The sequence below is a fragment of the Erinaceus europaeus genome, chromosome 20 (assembly GCF_950295315.1).
Source record: "Erinaceus europaeus chromosome 20, mEriEur2.1, whole genome shotgun sequence".
Taxonomy (NCBI): Eukaryota; Metazoa; Chordata; class Mammalia; order Eulipotyphla; family Erinaceidae; genus Erinaceus; species Erinaceus europaeus.
The window spans coordinates 35,106,462-35,132,629 of NC_080181.1; the positions used below are offsets into that span (position 1 = coordinate 35,106,462).

At 41.7% G+C, this 26,168-nt stretch overlaps 1 protein-coding gene across 20 annotated transcripts in view; it reads right to left on the minus strand.

The window, feature by feature from the left end:
* The window catches only part of LOC107522969 (rho GTPase-activating protein 20-like), a 114,677-nt gene that overhangs the window by 54,665 nt on the left and 33,844 nt on the right, over nt 1–26,168 (minus strand). For 2 of the 20 annotated variants that reach the window (XR_009546530.1, XR_009546532.1), the window contains exons 4-9: nt 14,931–15,089; nt 12,876–13,025; nt 11,805–11,846; nt 7,884–7,947; nt 7,292–7,411; nt 4,289–4,780 (exon numbers count right to left, since the gene is read on the minus strand). The exons of 4 other annotated variants lie outside the window; for them this stretch is intronic. The gene's annotated coding sequence lies outside the window, so the exon portion shown is untranslated. Of the gene's footprint in view, nt 1–1,983; nt 2,314–4,288; nt 4,781–7,258; nt 7,412–7,883; nt 7,948–10,597; nt 10,683–11,804; nt 11,847–12,875; nt 13,026–14,930; nt 15,090–26,168 lie in introns of those variants that run through there. 14 more of the 20 variants (XR_009546533.1, XR_009546538.1, XR_009546531.1 and 11 more) reach the window with 14 other exon arrangements.

Sequence of the window (26,168 nt, forward strand, 5' to 3'; positions counted from 1 at the left end):
GAGGGGAGGAAGAGATAGAGGGGGGAAAGAGACACACAGATACCTGCAGCCCTGCATCACCACTAGTGAAAATTTTTCTCCTGCAGGTGGGGACCAGGGCCTTGAACCCGGGTCCTTGCTCATTGTAGTGTGTGTGTTTAACCAGGTGCACCACCCCCTGACCCCCTTTGAAAAATTTTAGAAATATTTTTCTTCTGTACTTCCAAGCATTTTCATAGGACATTTTTTCATCCTAGGATTACTATGTCAGCAAGATCAATATATTTTTTTAAATTTCTATTTATAAAAAGGAAACACTGACAAAAGCCATAGGATAAGAGGGATACAACTCCACACATTTCCCACAACCAGAGTTCCATATCCCATCCCCTCCCCTGATAGCTTTCTTATTCTTTATCCCTCTGGGAGTATGGACCCAGGGTGCAGAAGGTGGAAGGTCTGGCTTCTGTAATTGCTTCCCAAGATCAATATTTTAATGACAGATTTCCTTGTACAAGGGTGGAATTTCTGGTGTTTGGAATTGGGTGGAGCTGTACTCCACTTATCCTCTGTTTTAGTCAATGTTTGCATTTTATAAATGGAAAATTAAAAAAGAGAGAGAGAAACCTACAGTAGTTCTTCACCACTCATGAAGCTTTTCCCCTATAGGTGGGGACCTGGAATTTGAACCTGAGTCCTTGTGCACTCCTACAGCTGTGTGTTTTATCTAGAATGTCTCAGTAACAATTTCAGAAAATTGTTGCTGTTTTCTTCATTTGTCAAGCAAGGGGAGTTAAGATGCTGAACTTGAATTTTAGTTAGCACATTGAAATCCAAGAGTGCACTGGAGAGTCACAAATCTGTGATTCTTCTTTTTCCCTCCAGGGTTATTGCTATGGCTTGGTGCCTTTAATACAAATCCACTGCTCCTGGAGGCCATCTTATTCCCATTGTTGTCACCAGGTTCCAGATGCCATCAGGATGCTGGCCAGGCTTCCCTGGTGAAGCAGTAAGTTTAGCATTCGATTCTCGAGCATGAGATCCTGAGTTAGATCCCTGACTGTACATATACCAGAGTGATGTCTGGTTATTGCTCTATTTCTATACCTTTCATTAACAGATAAATAAAACCTTAAAAATGCATAGGATGTAATTTTAATTGATATGAAATTTAAAACCCAGACCAAACTAGTAGAGTAACACAATGTTTGGCGATGCATACTCAAGTGATAAAATGATTGAAAGGAAGGGAAATAATTAGCACAGAAGTCAAGTCGACTGTGACAACTGTCGGAGGGTTAGGAAGTGTGGTGGCTGGCCAAAGACATGACTGTTTCTGAGGGGTGATAATGTTATATTTTGTGGTCTGTATGACATCCAGTGAGACGACTACTACTACTTTTCTTCTCTTTTCTTCTTCTTCTTTTTCTTCTCTTCCTTCTCCTCTTCATCCTCCTTTCCCTCTCACCGCCCCCCCCCCCCCAGTCCTCCTTCTTCTTTTTGCCTACAGGGCTATCTCTGGGGCTCGGTGCTTCAAATCCACTGCTTGGTGTCTACAAATCCACTCCTCTTGGCAGCCATATTTTCCATTTCATCGGATAGGACAGAGAGAAATTGAGAGGGGATGGTAAGATAAAGAAGGGAGAGAAAGATAGATACCTGCAGCCCTGCTTTGCCATTTATGGAGCATGTTGGCAGCCGGGGGCTTGAAACTGGATCCTTGTTCAGATCCTTGCATTTAGTACTATGTGCTTAACCCAGTGCACCACCACCCTCCTGTCTCCCTCCACACCTAGTGAGATTGTTCGATTGTATTCTTTACCAAACTATGAAACCTTTATGTATATGTGTTATATTTCACAGTAAAGATATGAAAATGTACCTGGAAGAAGGTAAGCTAGCTTATCAAAGTGATTGACAGTGAAATTAGAATTGACTTTGTTTTTCCTAATATTTTACTGACCTGAATCTTTGCCTAAGTGCTCCTATAGACCGGGACAAAGTAGTCATTTAAGGCACAGAGTTATAGAATATCATTTATTTACCGCTAAAATATAACATAATATATTATACTATACTGTACTATACTGTGAATGATATAATATTGAAGGATAGAGGAGAAATTTGTGGAGAATTTTTTTCTCTAATGAGGAGATAAGGGTTGCTAGAAGAATGGGAGAGTAGATGAGCTGAGATTTCTGCTTGAAGCTCATTTTCCATATATCCAAGTCGGCACAGAGAATCTCCACTAGTGCCTGAGATGAAGGTGTCTCAAATCCATTTTTTGTGATAGAAAATTCACAGCTGAAGACTGGATTCAAATTTGACTAAGTCCTGCAAATTGGGGGGAAATATAAATATTTGTCACTGGAATGTTAGAATAAAGGAAGAAAAAGAGCATCGCTTTACAATGACTATAGAGTGGCAAAGACTATAGACACGTTCATCTTGAGTATCTGAGAGATCTCAGGACACTGGGCTGCATGGCCCCGAACAGGGAGTCCTTGGTGTTATTCTGCAATTGTGCTTTTTGGCTGTCTCTATCACTGAATTAGACTCCAGTGTTGGTTTAATGTGGTGGGGGAAAAATTCATATTTTCATTGTCTAGATTCACTTCAATTCCTGATGAAATGGATTGCCCAAAGACTTCCTCTACGAAAGAAGAGGAATTTATGATTAGAAATAGCCAAATATGAAGGAACTCCTATTATATGGATCCAGGCCCTGAATCTCAAGTCTCTAGTCTGCTATCAAGTCTCTAGCTGTGAGCTGTGACCAAAACTTGCATGGCCGAGGAAAAAGCTACTAGAAATCAAAACTGTCATTTAACAAATTCGTTTCTACCCACTTTCTTATTGGACCTCCAGGCATTCCCAAGGCTTATTACATGTTCTGTTGACCCAGCTTAGAGAAGGGACAGAGACAGAGCTGGAGTAACTGCCCAGAACTAACAAGCTGATACAGGTGACCCGGGAGTTCATAAACCAGAAAGGCTGTGTGAGTGTGTGTTCTTTTTTCCCCCCAATGATGCTGCTGCTTTTCAGGGTGAGCTTGGGGAGGAGCTGTGATTTTTAAAGCAAGTAGTGACTCCATCAGGGGGTTCTGGATTCTTATTATTTCCTTTACCTGGTTTCAGAGGTGAAATAATGACCCAGCATTTCTCTGGCTGGGCACAGTAGGAGGAAGAGCACTGTGCCTGGAACCGTGTCTGCTCCATCCTATGGCCCAATCCACCCAGGCCAGGCCAAGCCAGGAGGAACAGAGGAGTCAGGAGCAGTGCCGCTGTTTAAATCATGGAGCCACAGGCTTGGAGATTTGGGTCAGAGCTCTGCACCCCTCAGCGGTGAGGCTGATTGGAGACCCTTGACTAGCCAACTCCAAATAAGCCCCAGCTCCCCATGCCCGATAATAGAATATCTGCCACTGCAGAGGACTGAATTGGAAGTGGGGACATCAATCATCTGTCTGTCAGATTTAATATAAGTCTGAAGCTTTTACCCACCATATTCAAGCATAACAATGAGAGAACTCATGACTTTGTTTGCTACATCATTTTCTAATCATTATTTTGCTTTAAAATTACTGTACACTATATTCTAGGATTAAGAAGCTAGAAGGAGGGAGGTGTGTGTGTATGTGTGTATACATGTACATTTTATGGGGTAAATTAGTACTTTTTAAAATTCATTTAATAAATTTTCTTTATATATTTTTTCAATTTACTATTGGATAGGAACAGAGAAATTGAGAGAGGTGGTGGGGAAATATATCTCCCCCACCATATATATATGGAGAGAGAGAGAGAGAGAGAAAGAGAGAGAGAGAGGGAGATACCTGCAATACTGTTTCACCACTTGTGAAGCTTTTCCCCCTGCAGGTGGGGATAGAATTGAACCTGGTCCTTGCACACTGTAATATGAGTGCTTAACCAGGTACGCCGCTGCCTGGTCACTTAAAATTTTATTTATTTATTTATTTATTTATTTATTTATTTATTGCCTCCAGGGTTACCGCTAGGTTTCAGTACTGGCACTATAAACCCACTCCTCCTGGTTGCCATTTTTTTTTTTTGGAAAAAAATTGATAGGACAGAGGGAAATTGAGAGAGGAGGGGGAAGTAACGAGGGGGAGAGATCGAAAGACACCTGCAGACCTGTTTCACCACTTGTGAAACTTCCCTCCTGGCTCAAACCCAGACCTTTGGGTGGGTATTTGCACTTAGAACTATGGGTACTTAACCCAGTACACCACCGCCTGGCCACGCTTAAATTTGTCCTTTTGAAATCAAGTCACGCAGAAGGTGTGTACCTTGAAGAGAAATACGACTCTGGGATGGCGAGGCTCTGCTTCTGGAAATCTGTGCTGATGAACCCCATGAGCCTGTAGATGATCAGACAGGTGGTGACAGAGAGGCTGAAGGGGCTGACCGCATCGTTCTTTCCCTGCAGAAGCAGACTGATTTGTTCCATGAGGTCCTCCTCTGCCATGTGGAGTGGGAAGATGGGGTGGCGCAGGGCATAGTTGTCATACAGAGGCACCTTGGGAGCCAGCCCATCCCCACAGGCCCTGACAGACTCCGCGATTGAGCAGAGGCCCAGAGGGACAGTACAGTCCCTTGCTCCTCCTGTTCAGGGGTCACACACAGATAGTCACGCCAGTTGTTTTCTGGATCTCTGAGGGTGGAGGTAGTGATAGCATTCTTCCTCTGGTCCATGGCCACCAAGATGCCCTGGTATCGGCAGCGAATGGTGACAGATCGGAAAGTGGTCCAGGTAGCGAAGTCACCCCCATCAAGGACATCTGTGAAGGTGAAAGTGATTTTGGTAATGGACAGAGGTAGGGGCTGGGCACCAAGCAGAGGATGGAGGGAGATTAGTGTAGGGGTCCAGGGCACACCCCCACTTACTTAGCTAACCATTGTGGAGAAAGCTCCCCCATCTTTTTTTTTTTTTCTCTTTTCTTTTTTTTTGCCCCTAGTCACTGGGGCTCACTGCCAGCACTACAACCCCACCACTTCTGGAGGACTTTTATTATTTTATTATTTTTTATTCAATAGAACAGAGATAAATTGAGAGAGGAAGGTAGATGGAGAGAGGGAAAGAAAGAAAGCCACCTGCAGACCTGCTTTGAGGCTTGTGAAGAGACACTCCTGTGGTTGTGGACAGTGGACTTGAACCGGTATCTTGCTTGGGTCTTTGCACTTTGTACTATATGTGCTTAACCCAGTGCCTGACCGCCATGCCCCCAATTCTTAAATGCACGCTGTTGGTTGATGCTAGAGTGTATGGTCCCCCTGTGACCAATCAATGGAGACCTTGTATCCAGGGAGAGATAGACTGGAACAAGCTGACATAGAGAGGCCTAACCTTTCTTCATTCATTTGAACAAGATTTGCTTATAGTTCTTTCTAGCTGTCAATTGGGGTACAAATTTTAACAAGGAACATTTTTTGGAGTGGGCTGCTTATAGAATAAGAATCACCAGGGGCCAGGCAGTTAAGTTCACATGGAAGCAACTCTGGAGATACAGACGAGGAGTCACTGTCTGCACAATTGAGAAAATTAAAATATAGGACAGAAAAGATAGCATCATGGCTATGCAAAAAGACTATCATGCCTTAGGCTCTGATTTCCTAGGTTCGGTTTTCAACACCACCATAAGCCAGAGCTGAGCAGTGCTCTGGTTAAAAAAAAGGGGGGGATGACTATACTAGGTTTTTTTTTTTTCTGAGCCTGACATCTGATAGACAGGTGGGTCCAAGTTTTATCTGGGGAGATGGTATCATGGATGGAAAAAGGACCAGAAAGCTGGATCAGGGAAGAGAGTAGCTCCCAAATATGTGAAAAGTCTATAAATATTGTTGATTGTAAACCAAATTGATTTGATCTGATCTGATCTGGGGCCCATATTCAGCTTAGGAGCCTATGTAACCTCCGCATCCCTGTAGATCTGAGCTCACATTCGGTGGTCATGAGTAGGAATGTTCCAAGCTGCCCCAATTTCAGAACCCATATTCCTCAGATGGAAGATAGAGTATGTTGTCCAGCCTCCCTTAGGAGGATGATAAAGAATAGAAAAGCTATCAGGGGAAGGGGATGGGATACAGAGTTCTGGTGGTGGGAATTGTGTGGAGTTGTACCCCTCTTATTCTGTGGTTTATGTCAGTGTTTCCTTTTAATAAATAATAACAAAGGGGGGGGCCTGGGTGTTGACCCACCTGGTTGAACACATATATTACAGTTCAGAAAAACGAAGGTTTGAGCCACTGGTCCCCACCTGCATGGTGAAGCAGTGCTGCAGATGTCTCTCCAACTCCCCCTTTCCTCTCGATTTCTGACTGATTCCATCCAGTAAATAAAAATGAAAAATATTTTAAAAAGAAAAAAATGAGAACTTGGCTGCGAAGGTAGGTCATCTGGTTGTCATACATAGGAGCTGGGTTTGAGCCTGACCTCCACAATTGCTGAAGCAGGCTCTTTTGGGGGCTGGTGGCACACCTAGTTAAGCACACATATTGCCTAGCACATTGTCCTGGGTTCAAGCCCTTGCTCCACACCTGCAGGGTATCCCCTTCACAAGTGATGAATCAGGTATACAGGTGTTTATTTTTAATTCCTGCTCTCTATATCCCTGTCCTCTATCAATTTCTCTCCATCCTATCTAATAAAAATTAGAAAGAATTTAAAAAAGAAAGAACGAGAAAGAAAGAACGAAAAAATGGCTGCCAGGAGAAGTGGATTTGTAGAGCTGGCACTGAAACTTAGCAGTAACCCCTGATGGCAATAAATTAAAAGAAGGAGAAAGAGGAGAAGGAGGAGAAGGGGAAAGGGAAAGAGAAGGAGAGAAGAGGAGGAAGAGGAAAATGAAGAGGAAGTAGAAGAAGGAGGAGGAGGAGGAGGAGAAGGAGAAGGAGAAGGAGAAGGAGAAGGAGAAGGAGAAGGAGAAGGAGAAGGAGAAGGAGAAGGAGAAGGAGAAGGAGAAGGAGAAGGAGAAGATTCTCTTTTCCTCTGACTCTGTCTGAAAGAAATCAGCCCAGTGGTGAATCCCTTGTGATGACTACTAACTCATCAAACCCCCTCATCTAAAAGCAAGATGGCTTTGATTACAGGTTACTGAGGTTTCTCAGAGCTCGACTGAGGATGGGTTTAGTGGCCTGTGCCACTCCCTCTGTGACCTGCACATGGTTTTCAGTGTCATGAGTCTGTTGTCAGGTGGGCGGTCATGGGCCCACAGGAGACACTTGCTAGAATGGTGGGCTCAGTCCTCCCCTATGGGTACCTGATAGGGGCCCAAGACTGAGCATGAGCTGACCTGGGGTGTTTTCAGACATCAGATCCAGACTGAAGGAATTCTTGAGAGTAGAAGCCGAGGTGGAATCATCTGGTCCCATTGGCAAGTGACCTGCCTCATTTCCCTGTGAGTGTCCTTGCCCTACAAGGGAAGAACCTGCATGTTAGTGGAGGTTGACCTGATGGTTCTTGATGAGCCTGTGAGCCTGTGACTGTACTAGCACATGTGGCGCATGTCCCCTGGGCTTCTGGAGAGAGATACCTTCCTGTCATGAGTGAGCAGAGCATCTCTGCTGTCTCTGTTGGTGAGGCCCAGGGAAGTCAGGATGGAATCATTATATAGTCTGCAACCTGGTGGCTGAGGCTGCAGACATCTCACTCACCTTTAGTTGGTGGCTTTTTGTTAAGGTATGTATCTACAGTAGTAGTTATTTGTTATTGTTTTTATTTTGGGGAGAGGCGGTGTCTGCATAGCCACACCTCCTGGAAGTCCTCTGCATGGGGGTGATTTTTCAATGCAAAGTTATTTCACAGTTTAAACCAAATTTACTTTGAGACTTTTGAATGACTGTTTTGAACACAAGCAGCCCAGCCTTTGATTCTATGACACTCACCTGTAGCATCTGGGGTCTTGTTTTTCACAGAATCCATAGACACCCGGTCATCCTCTTCGGAGTCCTTAGAGAAAAAAAAAGGTGGGGTGGTGGTCACAACAAATCTTTCACAGTGACTGAACATTTTCTGGGGACTTTGTGGTGGCACACCTGATAGAGTGCATATGTTACAATGCTCAAGGACCCAGGTTCAAGCCCCTGGACCCCATCTTCAGGGGAAAAGCTTCATGAGTGGTAAAGCAGGGTTGCAGGTGTCTATCTGTCACTCTCCCTCTCTCTTTTTCCCTAATTTTTAAAATTATCTTTATTTATATATTTGATAGAGATTATTAGAAATCTAGAAGTAAGGTGGATATAGAGAAAGAGAGACAGAGAGCTACCCACAGCCTTGCTTCACCACTCTTGAAGCTTCTCCTCTGCAAGTGGGGACCCAGGGCTTGAACCTGGGTCCTTGAGCACTATAACATATATGCTCATCCAGGAATGGGCCACCTGGCTTCTCACTCTCTTTTTCAATCACCTCCTTCCCTTTCAAATTCTGGCTGTCCATACTCAATAAATAAATAAAAATACAGAGTAGCTTTACGCAAAAATTTTTAAAAAGCATGATTCAAGTGGGCATTAGATAGATAGGTTCGATCTGATGAGAAGATATAACTACCATCAATATATATGCATTTAACGTTAGTGCACCTGACTATACAAAACAAATATTATCTGACCCCAAGAGAGACATTAAAAGTAACACAACAGCAGCAGGAGGCCTGTCTCAAGGAGAGATATAGAAAACAGGGCAGGGTTCCGCGGGGGGCGGGGTGTGGGGGGCAGGGAGAGGGATGTCTGAGGTATTAGTGAATAAAATTTCTGAGAGTTGACAAAAATCAATATATTTCCAAATTAGAGGGGGAAAATAAAAGTACCCCCAAGAGCTCTGCATGTCATGGTAAATGTATCAGGTACTGTTCTATAATTTTAGAAATCTAACCTTGCAAAATAACTGGGGCTAGTGGCCTACCCCCACCCTCAATAGAAGTATAAATACACAGGTAGATATGAACCTGTTGGTAAAATGTGTCACTTCACTCAGCTCCATTCAGTCCTAAGTTTTGCAAAAAATGAAAAGGCCCATCAAAACAGCATTTGACAACCCAGTTAAACACAACAGCGGTCCCTCTAGGGGCTCCTGACCTGGGAAGGGGACAGTAGAAGTCATTTCTAAAATGGATGGGAGGTGAGAGCATCAGACCCATGTCAAATCAACTCTGCATGATCATTGGATGGTGGCTGCATACAAGCAATCTCTTTATTTACAGGAAATTCCAAAGCACTTAAAGGCTGAGGACCATGAGGGTCACCCTCAAGAGAGAGTATTCCAGAGTCGGACAATAGCACAGTGAGTTAAGTGCATGTGGTGTGAAGCCAAGGACTGGCTTAAGGATACCAGTTCAAGCCCTGGCTCCCCATCTGTAGGGGAGTTGCTTCACAGGCAGTGAAACAGGTCTCCAGGTATCTTTCTCTTCCCCTCTCTGTCTCCCCTCCTCTCTCCATTTCTCTCTTTCCTATCCAACAACAGAAACAACAGCAACAATAATAATAACCATGACAATGATAAAACAACAAGGGCAACAAAAGGGGAAAAATGGTCTCCAGGAGCAGTGGATTCGTGGTGCAGTCACCGAGCTCTGGCTATAACCCTGTAGGCAAAAAAAAAAAAAAAAAAAGAGTATTCATAGAGAGACATACAGAAAGAAAGAAAGAGAGAGAGAGAAAGAGAGAGAAAGAGAGAGAGAGAGAGAGACGTAAGAAAGAGGAAGAATTGATAGAACAGTGAAATATTGTGGTCCGGGAGGTGACACAGTGATTCAAGAATTGGATTCTCAAGTGTGAGGTACTGAGTTCAATTTCCAGCAGCACGTGTACCAGATTGATGTCTGCTTCTTTCTCTCCTAATTCCTTCATGAATAAATAAATAAAATCTTAAAACAGACAAAAACACTAAACTGTTGCTAAATACTTGGCTGTTCAGCAGAGAACACATGGGGTATTCTGTGTGGCATTTCTACTTTGGTCACTTTTTCTTTCCCTGTTTTATAGCCATTTCAAAGTAAACCTTCATCGGAAGGGAGAATAAAACACAAAGGACAAAAAGTCATTTTGTACATAAGTGCAGCAGTTAACTAGAAGTGTGTGTGTGTGTGTGTGTGTGTGTGTGTGTGTGTGTGTGTGTGTTGTGTGTGTAGATTTACAACATGGTTGATGCATCAAGGGTGCACAGACACATCTCCCTCACATTTGTGTTAGCCCCACCACCACCACCAAAGTGTCCTCTCCACCCACTCAGAACACTGGGCCACCTCCTGACTTGAGGAAACATTTAATTCCAATAAAAGCACCCACCAATTTGTGAAAATCACTTTATAACAGAAAGCAACTGTGATTGTTATTAGGAGGAGCCAGAGAAACATTCCATTCGACATGCCATATTCTTTCCAAGCTTAAAAGCATTGTGGACATGAAGAAGTATCTTCATTTGAATACACCCAGACTCCACTTTATATATATATACATATATACACACACACACACACACACACAGTCACATACATGTGTACAGGAAGATACATTGTCCCATATGGTACTTGAGAAATTCTCACGCTTGTTCAGAGGTCCTATCAGGAGCTTGGAGTCTCATTTTTTATCTTAAACGTACTTACAAAAGTATAGTCCTCTGAGTCTTCTATGATTGTGTCCAAGGAAGTGTTCTCAGGCTGGGCTTTATTTTTGGCAAGTTTAATAAAGCTAATGAAGGCCAATGGCAACCAAAAAAAGAAGAAAAAAAAAAAGTTGGACGGATTAGTGCTTGGGTTATTTTCAAATCAGTCTATGTCGGTAATGTTTTTAGTGTTCTTTTTTATTTTAAATGGACATATTCAGGTAAAATGATGTGGGAGCATATACAGTAATATTTCAGGGAAATAATGACAAGGCCAATGGATAATAAGTTCTTTGAGACCAGGGCTACAGACTCAGTCCTCACTGCTTTCCTGCCTAAAAATCCTAAAAACCAGAACCTCTTGGGTTCCAGTGCAGGAAGGAAGACTTGTTATGGCCGTCACCCAGAAGTGAAATCTGAGGTTATGGAAATGTAACACATTTTGAAAATAAGTGTTGGAGAGAAGTTGGAGAGAAGGAAATATAAGACACACACACACACACACACACACACACACACACACACACACACACACACACACACATATATATATATATATATATATATATATATATATTCTGCACTCCACAATGATCCTGGTCCGACTCCCCCAGAGAACTAAAGTAATAGGGAAACTATCAAGAGAGGGGATTGGATATGGAGCTCTGGGGATGGGCAATGTGGGCAATGTGTGAAAATGTATCCCTCTTGTCTTACAGTCTTATCAATGTTTCCATTTTATAAATAAAAATAATTTTTAAGAAAGAACTATAGTCAGAACTTCCTCAATGATAAATACTAGAATCTTCATGGGAATTAGAAAACATATATATATTCTGCACTCCACAATGATCCTGGTCCGATTCCCCCAGAGAACTAAAGAATAGGGAAGCTATCAAGAGAGTGGATTGGATATGAAGCTCTGGGGATGGGCAATGTGTGGAAATGTATCCCTCTTGTCTTACGGTCTTGTCAATGTTTCCATTTTATAAATAAAAAAATATATTTTTAAGAAAGAACTATAGTCAGAACTTCCTCAATGATAAATACTAGAATCTTCATGGGAATGAGAAACAAGTTTAACCTTTTTTTTTTTTTTCTGAGGAGAAGGAGAACAGTTGGGAGGGCATGTGGGGGATGCTTTTTATATATCTGCATTTTACCAGTACAGATTAAAGATGTAACAATATGTAATACTGATCAAATACCTGTGCAGACAAAAAAGTCATTCCTCCTTATCTCGAAGAGAACTGCAAGTAAAAAAAGAAGAAAGTCAAACACACAAAATGCTTCCATTAGTATATTAATCTGCCACTCCAGGACCCTAGTTAGTGGTGGGGCTGTGTGTGACAAGTGGACCCTCTCCTAAGTGGGCTTGTGTGGGACGCTGCTCTTTCACAGGCCGTATGGTGGGGTGGAAAGGAGACTTTCCAGCAGAGGAGAAGTTAGTTTGGAATCAGAGTACTGCTTGGAAACTATGTGATGCAAACTAGGTGATTCTCGTTTCCTCACTTCACTCTCAGAGCTTCCATTCCCAAAACTAGAGAGGGTACATGACACCCCAGAGTGTTCCTACAGCTGCTGGGAGTGCTATGCAGTAAAGAACATTTGGATCAGATAAAATCCTTTCTACTAAGGAAGTTGGCATCTGGATGCACCTATCTTGGCACAGACTTAAGACTATTTAGAAAAAAAATCTCCACAGTACTTTCTTTATACAGAGGATATATATATATATACATATATATATATATATATATATATATATATATATATATATATATATTGAATATACTAGTTTGAGTCTAGAAAATTTGTTCTTATATATTATTGGGTAGAGACAGAGAGTAATTGAGAGGGGAGGGGCAGGTAGAGAGGGAGTAAAACAGATAAACACACAAAGCTCTATTTCAACACTCATGAAGCTTCTCCACCCTCAGGTGGCAACCAGGGGCTTGAGCCCGCGTCCTTGTGCATTGTAGTGTGTGTGTGTGTGTGTGTGTGTGTGTGTGTGTGTGTGTGTGTGTGTGTGTGTGTGTGTTTAACCAGGTACAACACCACATAGCTACTGAAAACTTATTCTTGATTTCTTTGGGACTTTAATTTTCTGGTTAAAGAAAACTACTGCATGCAAGAACCTTCTGGAAGGAAGGGAGAGGTACGGAAGTGTTATTGCTATAGGTGAAAAGTGAGTCATGATTTAATGTTACAATCAGATGAAAATGTTTCCTAGTGGAAAGACTCTGCAAAGAACAGGACCAACAAGCTAGAGGTCTTACTAAAAGGAGATCACGATGCTGCAATTAGGCCAGCCTAGAACTAGGGATCTCCTGGCCCTGCTGTTGGCTCTCCCAGTCTTCTCCAGGCAGTCAGACACCCACAGGGTTTCCAGGGGCACTGAATACTTAATCTTGAATCTGTCTTCATATCTGGAAAGATAATCACATGAGAGCTTTGTCACTTGGTATGCCCACTGTCAGGGGGAGCAGCTGAGCTGATGACCAGATTCTCCTCCATTTCTGTTCTCATTTGCACAGCTCAGGACAGGCAAGGGAAGAGGGTCCCGTGCACTGTGTGCACTGACTGAAGCCCACCCAGCCCAAGAACGTCCTGGAAACACTTCACCCCTGGCAGCCAACTGCCTTTTCTTGGATATGTTTTCATTCTGGACCATCCTCTGCATTTTACAGTCTTTGCAAATGAATTTCAGAGACCCATTCATTTAAGCATTCCTTTCTTGTGGCTAAATTTGTTGTATTTCGTTATAGGTAACTATATAGTTTGTATATTAATTTTACAACAGATAGAAATGATGCATTGTTTAATTCATGCTTTCCACTTTTGAAAGTATTTAAGGATCTTAATGAGAAAAATGACACATGATTCATAAAAGTATTTAAATACATTTTTCTTAAAAGAGCTACTAAATTAAGCTTAGATGAAAGGGACTAAAATTATGTCTTTCATCCTCAGTTAAAAAATTCAATTTCTACTATTTAAGGAAATGTGATTTTTTTAATTTTCTTTCTCTCTCCCTCTTCCTTTCTTTTTCTTTCTTTCCTTCCTTCCTTCCCTCCTTCCTTCCTTCCTTCCTTCCTTTCTTTTCTTACCAGAGCATTTATCACTTCTGGCTCTGTGGAGGCTGAGAAGTGAACCTGAGACTCCTTATGCCTGAGACTTGAAAGTCTGCTTCATAAACCACTGTGCTGCTTTCAACATCCCTAAATTTACTTTCTTAAGACTTTATTCACTTAGATTCTGGATAAAAGTGAAAAACAGTTTGCCTACATATTATTTCCATCTAAAAAGAAAAACCAAAGTAGTCATTCAATCAGTCAGTCAAGCAAGCCCAGGCAGTGGCTTGGAGGGCTTAGGAGTAAGAGAGGAAAATCTCTTATCTTAGGAAAATCAGAGGGAGTCTATTCATCAGTAGTGAAAGTGCTTTGCAGAAATGCCTGCTCAATCAGCTTTGCTTTCTCACATGGAAAAATACCATTTCTTGGTTTGTCCATATATTGTGCTACAGTGAAAACAGGCAGGGAGGGGACCTCCCTCTCAAAGACCCCTCCTTTCTCCTGTGGATCATGGAGACCCAGGGAGTCTGGATCCCTGACCTCAGTGTCATGCTACTGTCCCATCTGTGCTGTAGACTATAGTCACCTGTCCCACTCCAAGGGGACTTCAGAAGTGAGAGGGCAAGTCACATCTGACAAGGCCTCCAAACCGGTAGCCCAGAAGGCTTGGGCCACCTCCTCTAGGAGTGGGGCCTCTGTCATTCTGGGGCTCACACTAGAGCCCCACTCATCAAAGACGCCATCTCTGATAACTTCCATGTTCTCCCTTGGGCACCTAGTCTTCTCTACTTGGAAGCTCTGATTACAACCTATCCTCTCCCCTCATCTTTACTCCACCTAGCAGCCCCAAGCCCAGGAGACCTGTCTAGCTTGTTCTTCTCTGCTCTGAACCCTGACACAGAACAAAGTCTCCCTTTATCACCTATGGGAGAAATAAAAGACAAAACCTCTTGCAGATTCAAATTTCTTTTTTTTTCTTTCCCTTTTTTAAACTTTTATTTACTTGGTCAATAAAAAAATTGAGAAAACGGGAGAGACAGAGAGACATCTGCAATCCTATTACGGCATTCATAAAGCTTTCTCCCTGCAAGTGGGGACCAGGGACTTGAACCCAGGTTCTTGTGCATTGCAATGTATGCATTTAACCAGGCGCATCACCGCCTGGCCCCCAGATTTAAGTTTCCCTCTGATGTTCTCCCAGAAAGGGGCAGTAAAGAGGTAACTTCAGGACGAAGGACAGAGCATGGAGTGTCCACCTACTTGGTATTGGAAATGAACAGCACGTTGGAGCAGAGAAACAGTTCTCGCATCTGCCTCCTGCGGCCCTTCTTGACCTTGACCATGCAGCAGAGCAGAAACCGACCACAGGGTTCCACCCAGGGCTGCTTTTCTTTGCGGACATCACCCTCTACACACGAGCTGCAGCATAACAGACACCAGAGAACAATCAGTCACCAGCCAAGGAGAAAACAGACTTTTCTGCCAAAATGTCCATGTTGACACAACGCTAAAAAATAGCTTCTGTTCCCTCAGACAGATTCCCAGACCTGCCAGCCAGGAGTCCCTAGGTAATGAGAGCTCCTGTCAGACAGGAGGTCACTTCCGGGCTGGTAGAGACGAAGAGCAATTTGAAGGGCAGACAGGGCACTGGGACTTGATGCGCTAAACGAGGAGTAGAGAAAGCACAAATCAGAGGCCCAGGTGGTGGTGACTCATCTATTAGACTGCTCACGTTACAATGTGCAAGGACCCAGGTTAAAGCTCTAGTCCCCACTTGCAGGGGGAAATCTTCACAAATGGTGAAGCAGTGCTGCAAGTCTCTCTCTCTCTCTCTTTCTCTCTCTCTCTCTCTTTCTCTCTCCCTCTCCCACTCTCCTCCTTCCTCTTACTTTATGGTTATCTCTATCCAATAAATAAAAGTAATTTTTTTAAAAAAAAGGGAAAAAGCAAAAAAATATACCTACCACTCAAAAACCTGTAGGAAGGGGGACAACTAGGAAGAAATGGGAGGACTGCAAGAGGGTTGGAAAACAACAAGCCAGTGCGTGGTCGCCTATAGCAGGCAAAATGATACATAGAGTTGTGAAAAAATAATGTCACAGGATTTAGATAACAGAATGGAGAGCCTGCTCTAGAGTATTCAGCAGAGCTAAAGATATATTAGCCCCATGAGGAACTGTCCATGAAGCAAGTGCTGAACTTCAGGACCAGAGGACTTCCTCAACCCGCCCTCCTTCTCTGATGACCACATCCAGAAGTATGTAGTAAGACTACCTACCTCAGCCTGGCCAACTAAAACACCCTGAATGCCCGGAAAGCTTTCGAGTGGATGCAGACATCCTTCACTCTTCACTCTTTGACACTGACTTGAAAGTTGAGTAATCACTCCAAACCCTGCCAACTCACTCTCCTACTCTGAGGATTCCACAGTAGTCATGGTCACAGATCTGCGATGGCAACATTCTAAGGCTCATGCCCTGCCCTAACTGACCAATTGGCAGACTGGCTTCCTAGACGGCTGTTGATTTTTAAAAAAAAACAATCATTTTCTTGGGAGGTAACTGTGGACTCACATGCAGTTTTTAGGAAACCACAGTGATTTCATAAGACTTGTGCCCTATTTGATCCCATGGTGATAACTCTCCAAACTGAAACATAGTATGTATCTACCGATGAGGCGATTCACAGAGAGATTGTCAGACGACTCACATTTCTGTTCACAAAAGGAAGCTCACATTACCATCTCACCACCCAGAATTCCTTGCCACCTTTCTTACTGTATCACCTTTGACAACTGTCTTCGTCATTATAATTCTGTACTTGAAGAATATTATAGAAATGGGTTCATATGGCATCTTCACCTGACCTTTTAGGATTTTTTTAAAAATTCCCATCCTTTACATGATTGGAAACATAGTCAGATAGCTGTGGGTGTTAATACTTACTTTGGGGGGTATTCCTTTTCTTTTAAAAAATATTTATTTATTTATTTATTCCCTTTTGTTGCCCTTGTTTTCTTGTAGTTATTGTTGTTGTCATCATTGTTGGATAGGACAGAGAGAAATGGAGAGACGAGGGGAAGGCAGAGAGGGGTAGAGATAGATGGACACCTGCAGACCAGCTTCACCACTTGTGAAGCGACTCATCTGCTGGTTGGGAGCTGGGGGCTCGAACCGGGATCCTTACACTAGTACTTGTGCTTTGCACCACGTGAGCTTAACCTGCTGCGCTATCACACAACTCCCTGGGGAGTATTTCTTAGTAGGATTTCACTATATGGATATAGTCCAGCTTGCTTAACCTAATGTTAAAGAACTTTTGGGTGGTTAATATTTGGTTGGGGGTATTTTATGACAAAGCTGTTAGTCATTTATATATGGTTAATTTCTCTAAAATCATCTCCTTTTATCTTTTGCTCTTAGAATTTCTTTTGTGAGGCTGGGCAATGTTGCACTTGGTTAAGTACTAAATGTAAGGATCTGTGGAAGGATCCGGGTTCAAGCCCCCAGCTCCACAACTGCAGGAAGGATGCTTCACAAGCAGTGAAGCTGCTCTGCAGGTGTATCTATATTTTTTCTTCCTCTTTATTTTCTCCTCCTTCCTCAGTTTATCTCTCCTGTTCAATAAAACATTTTAAAAAAAGTCTGCCAGGAGCAATGGATTCATAGTGTCAGCACTAAGCTCCAGTGAGGCAAAAAATGTTTTTAGCCATTGATTAAATATGTCTGAATGGATAATATGGGGTTTCATACTAAATTCTGCTCCACCCAGAAAGTTGACTGCATTCTGGCCATGAGTCAATGAATCAACATAACCACAGGCATTGCGAATATCTGGCAGCTGAGAGTCAGGCATAGGAAGTGAGCTCCCAGAAGGTTGAGGTAGAGTTCAAGGCAGATGATAGTAGTTGCAAAGCTTGAAGAGCAGCTGCTGGGGTTGGACGGCGGGGCTTCCACACAGCTCCTGCAGGTTCTTACTGTGTTTCTTTCTAGCCCTGTTCTTTTTTGGGGGGTGGGAGGTACTTGGCTTTTTAAGAAGGATTGATGAGGTGATTCAACTATACAATAAAATCAGCACTTGCCACTTGGCTGAGGTGCAGCTCCACCAAAGACCCTTGCAGTCCTCTAATACTAAAAATACAAACAAACAAACAAAAAACTTAAAAGACTTTATCGGAAGGAAGCTGTCAGAAAAGTAACATAACGTGACTAAAAGGGAGTCTTCCAATCAAGTCATTGATGAATAACTTTAATTGCCACCGGGTTTTGGTAATGAGAACAAACAGATGGTCTCGTAGGTTTCGAGTGAAAATTGGAGATGACTTCTGTCATTCACTTGGAAGCTAGAGCAGAAGGAAGGTTTGCCTGCCTCCCACACACCACCTGAGGCCTCGGACAGAGCATAAGTATTCCAGTTTCATGACAGAAACTTTTTTTTTTTTGCTTGTCTAAGAGTATAACTTGTACAGACTTAATGAAATATTTCTTTTTTTTTCTTGAAAATATAACAATCAAGTTTTATTTCATTATCGTATGGGCAGTCGGCAAGATACCGATCATTTAGTATTTTTATTCTCGCTAAAATATAGACTTGTCAGCTATGACCAGAATTTCAGGCTCTCAGGATAGAAAGTATCATTGCTTTTCATCTTCTCTGTCACAGTGAATAAGAACAAAATTTCTATAGGGTAGGGGCAATTTTAAAAGTGGAAAAGGGACTTTCTTCCTGTTCAGTGGGGAGGAAGGAATAAGTAGTTGGGCAGACAACAGCAAGGGAGAGGTACTTCTCATCACTGTGAAGTACAACTCTACTGCTCAGTGACAGGAAACCCTTTCAGCATGAATTTAGCCTGAAATTCCCAGGCAGGAAGTGCCTCATGCTGCCTGCAGCCAGGCTTTCAATGAAAAGCCCAGGACAGTCTCTCCAGCTCAGTCAGTAAATGCCATGAAAAATCCAGGAGGTGGAGCTGTGCCGAGGCAGAGCTGTGCTCTGAGGCGAAGCTGTCTCTCTGCCTTTCCTCCTGAAGGTGGGCTCCTTGCACAGCAGCACCTCCACCTCACATCCTTGCTGTCCATCCCTGGTGCCAGAATTAAAAACAAAACAAAACAGAACAAAAAAGCAACTAGTCTTTGGTGTGAGGCTATATTCGGTTAAGACTCAGGACTGTTCCTTTCACAAGGAGGAGTGGTTGTTTTTGTCAGATGGTTTGACTGCTCTCTCTCCCTCTCTCTTTCTTCCTTTTTGATTTGTGATTAATAGTAGGTTACAGGGTCTATTTCCATGCCACATGCACCATCCAAGTTCTGTGTCCTGCCTCCTGACGATAACCATCATAGCTCTCTCGCAAGTCTTAGAAACGGTTGGTTAGCTTCTGTTTTCCTCTTCTTCTTCTTCTTCTTCTTCTTCTTCTTCTTCTTCTTCTTCTTCTTCTTCTTCTTCTTCTTCTTCTTCTTCTTCTTCTTCTTCTTCTTCTTTTTCTTCTTCGTCTTCTTCTTCGTCTTCTTCGTCGTCTTCTTCTTCTTCTTCTTCTTCGTCTTCTTCTTCTTCTTCTTCTTCTTCTTCTTCTTCTTCTTCTCCTTCTCCTTCTCCTTCTCCTTCTCCTCCTCCTCCTTCTCCTCCCTCTCCTCCTTCTCCTTCTTCATGTGCATCAGTCCTTTAGGTTCCACCTATGAGTGAAACTCTCCAGTAGTTGTCTTTCACCTCTTTAACTTACTTTACTGAGCATAATCACTTCTAGTTCCATCCATTTTATCCAAAAGGATACAATATCATCTTTTGGGATTACAGAGAAGTCTCCCTTTGAATATGGAACCTATAACTTCTTTAGCCAGTCACTTGTTTTTGGGCATTTAGGCTGCTTCCATTCCTTGACTACTATGAATAACTCAGCTAAGAATGTGGAGGAGCATATGTCCTTCTGGATAAGTGTTTGACAGTTGTTCACCTTGATGGTCAGATTCAAGCCACTGGTCCCTAACCTTGGTTGCAGGACTCAGCTGTGGAGGTTTGTCAGCAGTTAACCCAAGAGGACTCAGGATGGTCTCCTCTTTCCCCAACAGAAGCACCTGGTGCAGCTTCAGGAGGAGCGGTGCTGTGGTTTCTCTCCTCTTTCTGTCACTCCCCTTTACTGCTCTCCTCACCTGTGTCTTAAACAAAGTGTCCATGAGAGGGACTGGGTGGTGGTGCACCTGGTTGAGCACACACATCACAATGCACAAGAACCCAGGTTTGAGGCCCTAGTCACCTTCCTGCGAGGGGAAAGCTTCACAAACAGTGGAACAGGGCTGCAGGTGTCTCTATGGCTCTCTCTCTCTCTCTCTCTCTCTCCCTTCTTTTGATATCTGGCTGTCTCTATTCAATAAATAAAAATAATAAAAATTAAGAAAACAAAGTGTCCATGAGAGCAGTGGACTCACGCAGGCGCTGACTCCCAAAGAAAGCCAAGGTGGCAAAATGAATAAGTTTTAGGGTTCAGCCACCCAGAATAACAGTATTTTCTATCAACTGACCTTCTCTCCAAACTATATTCTTGAATACTTGTGGCATTTGCTGCTTCTTATTTTGAACATGGAAGCTGGTTATTTTGTTGAAATGAACAGTCTGGTAGGGCTGATGTCTGTATGTCCCTGTGTCTGTCATTTCAAATGCTCTTGACTATATGTCAACTAGTAACTTCCCATGTTTGATTTTAGCCTGAAACGTCTTGAAATTTAAACAAGTGGAGAGAAAAATGTCAAACAGAAAGGAGGCTCACTTTTCATGAGGTCTAGGATGCACTAACAGAACAGAACTAGCCACCAAGATGGGTCCCTGTGATCAGTGGCTATTCCAGATGCTCAAGTGATTTGACTTGGTTATAATATATTTTGGGGAAACTTGGGATGACACTTCACACTGCCCCTCAAGCCTCTGGCTACTAGGACAGGGACTCCTCAGTGTGTGTGTGATCTTAGGGCACTGAGTTAGGATCATCTGAGCAATTTTAGTAAAAAGGAAAATCCCTGAGCCTCAGTCAAGATTCAAAAAATAATACCATCAAAGTCAGTGAGATAGTGTGCTACTTTGTTTTGTGTGACCAGAGTTGAGCTTGGCCTTCACTGCACTGAAATAATCATTGGTGTTTTGGTCTCTCTCTCTCTCTCTCTTATTCTGTTGGTCTCTCTCTTTCTCTCTCACTCTTTCTGCCTCTCTGTCTTGACTTTATCTGAAAAATCATGAGGGTGTGATCAGTAGATGCAGGATAGTGGGAAGGAGGCATGATAGCACTTTGTTTATTGGGGTAGGTGCTGGGTAATAGTGCACCAGATTAAGCATACATAGTAGGGAGCACAAGGACCAGCACAAGGATCCCAGGTCAAGCCCCCAGCTCTCCACCAAGGAAGGGGGTCTCTTTGCAATTGGTGAAGCAGGTCTGCAGGAGTCTATCTTTCTCTCCCCCCTCTGTTTTCCCTCCTCTCTCTATTTCTCTCTGGCCTATCCGACAACAACAGCAGCAACACAACAACAATAACAACAACACCAAAAATAAAAAAAGCAAAAAAATGGCTGCCAGGAGCAGTGGATTCCTAGTATAGGCACCAGCCCCAGCAATAACCGTGGAGGCAGAGAGAGAGAGAGAGAGAGAGAGAGAGAGAGAGAGAGATTATTAGCCATTTCTGGAATAGAGGATAGTGCTGACATGAAGTCCCAGCAATAATTTGGGGGGGGGGCAAAACATAATAATGAATTAAATTTAATATACATTTTATTTGAGAAATTTGACATATAATCACTCCCCTCAACAACCCCAAGACAACAATGTTGGACAAAACATTTTTGAATTGACTTTTTTTTTCCCAGAGCACTGCTCAACTCTGGTTTACGCTGGTGGCTGACACTGAACCTGAGAGTTTAGAGCCTCAGCCATAAGAGTCTTTGCATAACCACTATGCTATCTCTCTGCCCTGGACAAAACATTTTAAAATAGTTAAAATACCTAGATGCTCTATGATTATTTTATTGACAAAGTGAGAAAAATAAGTTTAATATAACTTGATAAGCTGGTTACTTATCAAAGAAATGTAAATGCTAAGGCAATCTTCCAGATCAAATTCATTAACAAATATCTATGTAACTCATCAAGGAATAGGTAACATTTACTGAAGAAGAAAATGAAATCATGAAACATAAGTAGATATGACTTATTAAAAAAAGAGAAAAAAACTAAGGATGTCCTGAAATTGAAAAGTATGGTCATCTTAAAATTATCAGGTGAACATAGCTAAAGAAATCCAGAAGGTCCTCTTTCACAGAAAAAAGCCCTGTGCATCTTGTTTTTAAGTGTGAAAATAAAAGACCCAGATCAAAAATCACAGGTAATATCTATTATTCCAATAACACGAGAAGAAACAAATCAAGTCTTTGTATAATTCCTAGCAAGTCTCATTCCGTGTCAAAGGGCCTCAATGCTTTGAGTAAATAAATGTATTTGAATGGAAATTTTAAGTATCATTTCTAGTGAAAGGCTGTATTTTCTTTTTTTTTCAGTTAGGCCTTCACTGCTCTAGGATGACTTTTTCAGTTAGAAAGAGACAGAAAGGAGGTTCCCGGAAGATGGCAGACTGAGAAGCTACTAGTGGCTTGAGCTCTGACCACATCTTCTGGAAACTGTAGGATTTACTGCCTTTAGTAGGCCAGTCAATAAGGGGTCCTAGCAGTGACACCAAGGAGGTGACTAATTTGGGTTAAAAAAGGTAACTTAATTTGGGATAAAAAATAATGTAGAAAAAAATGGAAAAAAATTTTTTCTTTAAATTATTGATCCCAAAGCACACCTCCTCTCCCTCCCACCCCCTCCCCCCACATAACCAGTCCCTAGGGACCAACAACTAGCAGGCTCCCCTACTGAGTTTCTTTCTTTACCAAGATTCCTGTCCCACCAGGGAGTATCATTCATTCTGAAACCTCTGGGTTTTTTTTCTTTCTAAGTAGCCAAACCCCCCCACCTCAACCCGCATAGCTAATTAAATAATTAAAAATAAATAAATAAAAACTCTTTCCTTTCATCGCTCTTTTATTACTGTTTCTCTTTTTCTTTTCTCTCTCTTTTTTTCTTTTTCTCATTATTTTCATCCTTTCTTCCTTAATCCTACAGCTTCCAAAACCACAAGCCCCATCCCCCACACCAACAAACAGTGTGCTTTTTTGGATTCACTGATACACATTTGGGAATTATTTTGGGGAAGAATTCTGACTCAGAGTGGACTCTCACTGTGAGTATCTCTGCTCAACTTCCCTTCCACCTTTAGCTAACCCTACAATAAACAGTGGATAGTAGATTTGCATAACTGTCTATTTCAGCTATCCTTGTCTAGTCCTGAGGTTTTTTTTTTTAATTTTTTTTCTCTTTCTTAACAACCAGCTGCCTCTGATCACGAGGTTTGAGGTAATCTGGGACAGGGATTTTTTTAACCTGCTCTATTTTATTATTAATATTATATAAAGGCATATATCTTCCCCCCTTTAGGTTGATCAGAATTAACTCTTAGGGTATGTTTCATTGCTAGGGTAGTGGGAATCTTATCTATTGTGCGAGGAACTTGTCTCCTTACTCATACCTCCTCTACAGACTCTCCCCTTCCTCCTCCTCCTAGCTAATTAAAAAATTAAATTAAATTAAATTAAATTAAAAATAATAAAAAAAACCTTTCCTTTCACTGCTCTTTAATTACAGCTCTTTTTCTTATCTTTTGTCTTTTCTCTCATTTCTTTTTTCTTTTTTTTTATCTTCTCATATACTTCTTCCTTCCTTCTTCATTGCCTTTCTGAATTTGTGAATTATTTTGCGGAAGAAATCTGACTCAGAGTGGACTCTCTATGTGTTTATCTCTGCTCTACTTCCCTTTCCCTTCTTGTTACCCCAAGAATATACAGTGGATAGTAGATTTGCATAACTGTCTATTCTTAGTATCCCTTCTTTCTTTTCTCTTTCTTCTTCACTGGGTTTTGGTTACTATTTTCACAGACTGCAGACATTGTTTGGCTAACTGGTAGTGATTAAACTGCTTCAATACTTGCTTCAGTTGCTAGGGTAATTCCTGAGGTTGGTGTGTGCAATTGTCATAAAGGTATTTAGTACAGTGTTGCTTGTACTCAAGATACAACAACTGATGAACAAGAGCATAAAAAAGAAACACATAAATAAAAAATGGGTAGATCAAAAAACAAATAAAACTGCTACTCCCATGAATGAAGACAAGAGCCCAGAAGAAACTACAAATCACCCAGAAGTAACCATAGATAAGAAAAGTATGCAAGCAATAATAAACGTATTAATCACAGAAATGAAAACAATCTTGGAGGAAAGGAATGGCAGTATTAGGAAAACAACATTTGAGACCCCCAAGAGAAATACTGATTATCTTGAGGCAATTAGAGAACTGAAAGCTGAAATAGCTGTAATGAAGAAAGAAGCTGAGGCAAGGGAAAGCAGACTAACAGAAGCAGAAAACAGAATTATTCAGACAGAGGATGAGTTAGAAAAAACTAAGAAAGAGGTAAAAGAGCTTAAATAGCGATTTAGAAACACTGAAAGCAACAACAGAGACATATGGGATGATCTCAAAAGAAGTAACATTCATATAAATGGCCTGCCAGAGGAAGAAAAGAGAGGAAGGGGAAGCAAACATTCAAGAGGAAGTAATAGAAGAAAATTTCCCAAACCTGAATAATAACAGAAAGGTCATCAAGATTCATGAGGCCCAGAGAGTACCTGAAGAAACAGGAATACTCCCCTCCACCTTCAAGCCAACATCACCCTGATACCAAAAGCTGATAGGGACAGAACAAAAAAGGAAAACTACAGACCAATATCTCTGATGAACATAGATACCAAATATTAAACAAGATCTTGGCCAACCAAATACAGCAAGATATCACAATATTGTTAATACCACCAAGTGGGATTCATCCAAGGAATGCAAGGCTGGTTCAACATCCGTAAGTCTCTCAATGTCATTCACCACATCTATAAAAGCAAAGCCAAAAACCACATGATTATTGCAATAGATGCAGAGAAAGCCTTTGACAAAATCCAACACCATTCATGCTCAAATCTCTACACAAAATGGGAATAGATGGGAAATTCCTCAAGATAGTAGAGTCTATATATAGCAAACCTACAGCCAACATCATAATCAATGGACAGAACCTGAAAGCATTCCCCCTCAGAATGGAGACTACACAGGGATGTCCATTGTCACCGTTACTCTTCAACATAATAGTGGAAGTTCTTGCCATAGCAATCAGGCAAGAGAAAGAAATCAAAGGAATACAGATTGGAAGGGAAGAAGTCAAGTTTCACTATTTGCAGAAGATATGATAGTTTACATAGAAAAACCTAGAGTCCAGCAGAAAACTACTGGAAGTTATTAGGCAATACAGCAAGGTATCAGGCTGCAAAATCAGTGTACAAAAATCAGTGGCATTTCTTTATGAAAACACTACATCTGAAGAAGACATCCAGAAATCACTCCCATTTATTGTTTCAGCAAAATCAATCAAATACCTAGGGATAAAGTTGACCAAAGAAGTGAAAGACTTGTATGCTGAAAACTATGAGTCACTACTCAAGGAAATATAAACTGATACCAAGAAATGGAAAGATATCCCATGCTCATTGATTGGAAGAATACATATAATCAAAATGAATATTCTCCCCAGAGCAATATACAAATTTAATGCAATACCCATCACAGTTCCATCAAGCTTCTTTAAGAGAATATAACAAACACTACAATCATTTATCTAGAACCAGAAAATACCTAGAATTGCCAAAGCCATCCTGAGGATAAGAAACAGAAATGAAGGTATCACACTCCCAGACCTTAAACTATATTATAAAGCCATCATCATCAAAACAGCATGGTATTGGAACAAAAATAGGCACACAGACCAGGGGAACAGAATTGAAACTGCAGAAATAAATCCCCACACCTATGGACATCTAATCTTTGATAAGGGGGCCCAAAGGATTTAATGGAAAAAGGAAGCTCTCTTCAATAAATGGTTCTGGGAAAACTGGGTTGTAACATGCAGGAGAAGGAAATTGAACCACTTTATCTCAAAAGAAACAAAAAATCAACTCCAAATGGATCAAAGACCTAGAGATCAGACAAGAAACAATCAAATACTTAGAAATAGTTTACCACCTATACCTCAAGGACATCTTTAATGAATCAAACCCAACTGCAAGGAAGACTAAAGCAGAAACAAACCAATGGGACTACATCAAATTGAAAAGCTTCTGCACAGCCAAAGAAACTATTACACAAAGAGACCCATCACAGAATTGGAGAAGATCTTCAAATGCCATACATCAGACAGGAAACTAACCACCAAAATATATAAAGAGCTCAGCAAACTTAGCACCAAAAAAGCAAATGACCCGATTGAAAAATGGGCAGAGGATATGAAAAAAACATTCATCACAGAGGAGATCCAAATGGATAACAAACATAT